The sequence below is a fragment of the Trichechus manatus genome, unplaced genomic scaffold, assembly GCF_000243295.1.
Source record: "Trichechus manatus latirostris isolate Lorelei unplaced genomic scaffold, TriManLat1.0 scaffold00011, whole genome shotgun sequence".
NCBI classification, from domain to species: Eukaryota; Metazoa; Chordata; class Mammalia; order Sirenia; family Trichechidae; genus Trichechus; species Trichechus manatus.
The window spans coordinates 19,753,802-19,759,770 of record NW_004443947.1 but is presented as its reverse complement, the minus strand read 5'-3'; positions in this window follow the sequence as shown (position 1 = coordinate 19,759,770).

Sequence of the window (5,969 nt, the reverse complement as noted above, 5' to 3'; positions counted from 1 at the left end):
CCTTGTATCCTGTTCTCTTCATTCTCCCTTGCTCCTGAAGGGATGAGACCAGTGGAGTATCTTAGATGGCTGCTCACAGGCTTTTAAGACCCCAAACGCTACTCACCAACGTAGAATGTAGAACATTGTGTTAATTAACTGTGCTATGCCAATTGAGCTAGATGTTCCCTGAGACCATGGTTCCTACGGAAGGGCAAGGTATCTTATAGTCACTGTCTTAGTCATCTAGTGCTGCTATAATGGAAATACCACAAGTGCATGGCTTTAACAAGGAGAAGTTTATTTCCTTACAATAAAGTAGGCTAAAAGTCCAAATTCAGGGTGTCAGCTCCAGGGGAAGGCTTTCTCTCTCTGTCGGCGTTCTCATCAGTCTTCCCCCAGGCTAGGAGCTTCTCCGTGCAGAGACCCTGGGTCCAAAGGAAACGCTCTGCTCCTGGCACTGCTTTCTTGTTGGCAGGAGGTCCCCTTGTCTTTCTGCTCCCTTCTCCCTTTTATATCTCAAGAGATTGCCTCAGGACACAATCCAATCTTGTAGACTGAGTCCTGCCTTACTAACACAATTGCCACCCATCCTCCCTCATTAACGTCATACAGGCAGGTTTACAACATATAGGAAAATCACACAATACCAGAATCATGGCCCAGCCAAATTGATACGCACGTTTTCTGGGGGACATAATTCAATCCATGATAGTCACCTATTTAATCAGCTAACACCACATCTGTCATTTCCTGTTTTGCAATGCTACTTTGTTTCATTTTTTTCTTCCATTCCATTTATATGCACCATTCTCTAGGGTGTTGTTTTCCCATGACTGAATTTCACCTCAAACTCCATCAAACTTCTTCCATCTAGTATTTTCTTCCTTAGAATAGTCCAAACTTCCAAATGAAACTTCTAAAGTATATGTTCTATGTACACCATGAAAATTGTCCTAAACCACCTTGCTGACCTTAGGAAATAACCCTGTTTTCTGGTAAACTTATCTTGTTTTCATAGACTCCTAAAACCTAGTCTAGCTTTCTTGTCTCCATTACTAAAACACGCCAATTATTCTCACTTCTTCAAATACATAACACGAACCTTTGTTAAATTAAAAAAAAAAAAAAAACAACCTTCAAGCTATAAACTGAGGAAATCAAGGGAAGAAAATAAAGTTAAAATGTGCTTGTCTTGGAGAAATGAGATTATGAGAGACAATGTCTTTCCTTCTTTTTTTCTTCCTACTTTACTGTCCACACATTCTTTAATGTGAAACTGTTTTCCTACCCTAGTATCCATTCTTCTCTTTTTTCTTAATACCCTGAATCACTACATCATTGTATGAAGTTTTCTTACTTGTACTGGCTTGTCTACTTCCAGACTTTTTTTAATGTGAAAGTGAAGTAAAATTCTACTTCGTATAGGTGACAGTTGCTGCAGTGGTAGTTATTTGTAGTTATAAGCAGAGAAACTTAAACATAACTATCTTGGACATCTAGTGCTGCCACAACAGAAACACCACAAGTGGATAGCTTCAACAAAGAGAAAGCAATTATCTCACAGTTTAGGAAGCTTGGAAGTCCAAACCCAGAGTGCCAGCTCCAAGGGAAGGCCCCATCTCTCCATCAGCTCTGGAGGAAGGTCCCTGTCATCAATCTTCCCTTAGTCTAGGAGCTTCTCAGCACAGGGACCAGAGGTCCAAAGGACATGCTCTGCTCCTGGCACTGCTCTCTTGGTGGTATGATGTCCCCCCATCACCTTATTTGCTTCTCTCTTCCATATCTCAAGAGAGATTGGCTCAAGATACAATCCAATCTTGCAGATCTCATCAATATAACTGTCACCAGGACTTCCAGGCAACGTGGCAGTATAGACAGAAGCACCATGCCATTCCCTCACAGCAAAGACTCAAAAAACTAAGTCAAACAGAGACAAATGTCAATCCTGGAACCCTAAGGATCAAATGAACAGATAAAAAACTCAACCAAGCACTGAATGGAATAAGAAACTGATGGAGAACAGAAAGCAAGGAGAGTTAAGAGTGGAGGTCCCATATCAGCTAATGGAGCTTGGATTCACCATCTTGGACTCCTGTCAGAGATCAGTGAAGAGGGAGTACGGGAAAGCAGCTTCATGGAGCTCCCAGCAGGAGACAGAACAACCAGTAACCAGAGATATATGCTTTCCCACCCCCCACCCTTCTTCACCTCCACTAGGCCTCCTCTGCTTCCTGTGGCCACAAGCTCTTGGCCGGGAGACACAACTTCAGCCCTGTGCCGCTTGGATTCCACCTGCCCACACTGGCTGGCTCCCTGATTGCCATTTGTTTGTTGCTGATGTTGCTTTTTCCGCTTCTTTTGGTTTCATCCCTACCTTTCACCACCTCTCCCTCCTTTCTCTCAAATACCTGGCTCCATATGCCATCTCTGCTTCTTTCTGAAAGGCTGTGAAATGCAGCTTGACTGTGGGACTGTTTCCTGGCCTGTGCTGCCACGCAGGTGGGATTCCCGGGGCTTTTTTTGTTTGTTGTTTTGATTGGTTTTGTTTTGATTTGTTTGTTTGTTTTCTTTTTTCTGTTCTAGTCTTAGGAGCCCCTTCTAGCCAGGCTGTACTTCGAGGCCTGGAAGCCACTTCCCCAGTCTTCGCAGCCACACTGGTGGAACACCTGGAGGCTTTCCTTTTCTTATTTTCTTATTTTTATTTTTCTTTCTGCATATTTTTTTTTCCTTTTTGTTTTACTCCTTTTCTTGGTTTCTCATCTCTCCAGGCCAACAGCAAGCTCCCTTAGCACTCTTCTTGTCTGTTTGTTTGTTTTTGGCTCCTGTTCCTCTCTCCTCTCTCTCTTCTTTTCATACCCATCTTAGCTGCACACATCACAATCTCCCCTTTCTTCCTGCCTACCTGCACTGTATGCTGAACATCATACCTCCGAGTAGCACAGGCATGGCCTACCAGAACCTGCCCTGCACTAATTTCCTGCCCACCTTGTCAGTCTTAGTACTTGCCACAAACAACCCATCCCAGCAACTCCCCTTCAGGTGGATCTGCCCTGCTGCACCATAGCTGAGTGACTGATCCTGCCCGTTGAACAAGGAGGTGAAAAGTATCGTGCCAACAGATGAGCAAACAATAAAGAATGCACAACTCACCTGCTCAGACATAACCAAATAAAACAAAAAAGCAGGATGAAATAAACAAATCTACAATCAATAAACAATGAAAATAACTACTAAATGTCCTGAAGACAGTAGGCAATACCAAACCATATGAAAAAACAGGACAGGATGGTTCCAGTAGGCATCCAAAATAAAACACCATATGACTTTCCAGTAAAAGAAAAGGCAGTAGAACTACCTGATACAGAATTCAAATCTCTAATATTCAGAGCTATCCAGAGTTGAAGCAAAAAGCAAACAAAAATGAGGAAAAAATAGACAAATTCATGGAAAAGGCAGGCAAATTCATGGAAAATACAGACAAAAAAATGGAAGAATTCAGGAAAATAATACAGGAACAAAATCCCAAAATAAATTCACAACTAGAAATCATACAAAAACATCAATCAGAAATCCAAAAGATAAACAACAAGATTTCAGAAATGGACAGTGTCACAGAGGGCTGGGGAGCAAGTTTTAAACTATGGAAGACAGGATCAGTGAAATTGAAGACAAACACTTGGATACAACTCTGTCTGAAGAAAAATCAGAAAAAAGAACAAAGAAAAATGTAGAAACCCTGAGAATGAAGGGGGGAGAAAAAAAGACGCATCACAAAAAAAAAAACACTACAAAATAACAGTAATGAACTCACACCTATTGATAATTACACTGAATGTAAATGGCCTAAATGAAAACATAAAGAGACAGAAAGTGACAGACTGGATAAAAAAACTGGATCCATCAATATACTGTCTACAAGAGATATAAGTTAGAAACAAAGATGTAAATTTATTAAAAATCAAAGGATGGAAAAAATATATCAAGCAAATGGCCACAAAAAAAGAGCAGTAGTGGCAATATTAATCTCAGATAAAACAGACTTTAAAACAAAATCCACCATAAAAGAAAAGCAGGGCACTATATCATGATTGAAGGGACAATCCAGCATGAAGACGTAACCATAATAAACATCTACGCACCCAATTACAGGACTCTAAAATACATAAAACAGACTATCAGCACTGAATACAGAAATTGACAGTTGGACAATAATAGTAGGAGACTTCAACACACCACTCTCGGTAAAGGACAGAACATCTAGAAAGAAACTCAGCAAATATACGGAAGACAAAAGGGCACAAGCAGCCAAGGTGAACTCATAAACATATATAGAACACTTCACTGACCAGCTGCAAAGTACACATTCTTTTCCAACACACGCAGAATGTTCTCCAGAATAGACTACATCTTAGGCCACAGAGCAACCCTCAACAAAATCCAAAACACTGAGATAATACAAAGTATCTTCTCTGACCACAATGCCAGCAAGATAGAAATTAACAACAGGAAGAGCAAGGAAAAAAAATCAACTATATGGAAACTGAATAACACCCTGCTTAAAAACCACTGGGTAATAGAAGAAATCAGAGATGGAATAAAAAAATTCCTAGAATCAAATGAGAATGAAAATACATGATACCAAAACCTTTGGGGCACAGCAAAGGCAGTCCTCAGAGGACTATTTATAGCAATAGATGCACATATCAAAAAAGAAGAAAGGGACAAAATCAAAACATTAGCTACAGAACTCAAACAAATAGAAAGAGAACAGCAAAAAAAGCCCACAACCACCAGAAGAAAGTAAATAATAAAGATCAGAGCAGAAATAAATGAAATAGAGAATAGAAAAACAATAGAAAGAAAAAACATATCCAAAAGTTGATTCTTGGAAGGGATCAACAAAATCAACAAACCACTGGTCAAACTAACAAAAGAAAAACAAGAGAGGATGAAAATAGCCCAAATAAGAAATGAAATGGGAGACATTACAACAGACTCAACTGAAATAAAAAGGATCATAACAGAATATTATGAAAAACAATACTCCAACAAATGTGAAAACCTAGAGGAAATGGATAAATTTCTAGAAACACACTACCTACCCAAACTAACAAAAAGTGATGTTGAAATTCTGAATAGACCTATAACAAGAGAAGAGATTGAAAAGGTAATAAAAAAATTCCAACAACAACAACAACAAAAGGCCCTGGGACAGATAGCCTCAGTGGAGAATTCTACCAAACATTCAGAGAAGAGGTTACACCAGTACTACTCAAACTATTTCAGAACGTAGAAAAGAAAGATACACTTCCAAATTCATTCTATGAAGCCAGCATAACCCTGATACCAAAACCAGGCAAAGATGCCACAACAAAAGAAAATTACAGACCAATATCTCTCATGAATATAGATACAAAAATTCTCAACAAAATTCTAGCCAATAGAATTCAGCATCATATCAAAAAATTATACACCACGACCAAGTAGGATTAATACCAGGTATGCAAGAAAATCAATCAACGTAATCCACCACATAAATAAAAAGAAAGAAAAGCATCACTTGATCATCTCATTGACACAGAAAAGGCATTTGACAAAGTCCAACACTCATTCCTGATAAAAACTCTCAATAAAATAGGTATAGAAGGGAAATCTCTCAAAAAAATAAAGAGCATCTATGCAAAACCAACAGCCAACATTATTTTTAATGGAAAGAGGCTGAAAACATTCTCCTTGAGAACAGGAACAAGACAAGGATGCCTTTTATCCCCACTCTTATTTAACATTGTGCTGGAAGTTCTAGCTAGAGCAATAAGGTAAGCAAAAGAAATAAAGGGCGTCCAAATTAGTAATGAAGAAGTTAAACTGTTCCTATTTGTGGATGATATGATACTATACATAGGAAACCCTAGGGACTCCACAAGAAAACTACTGGAACTAATAGAAAGATTCAGCAGAGTAGGATACAAGATAAACATACAAAAATC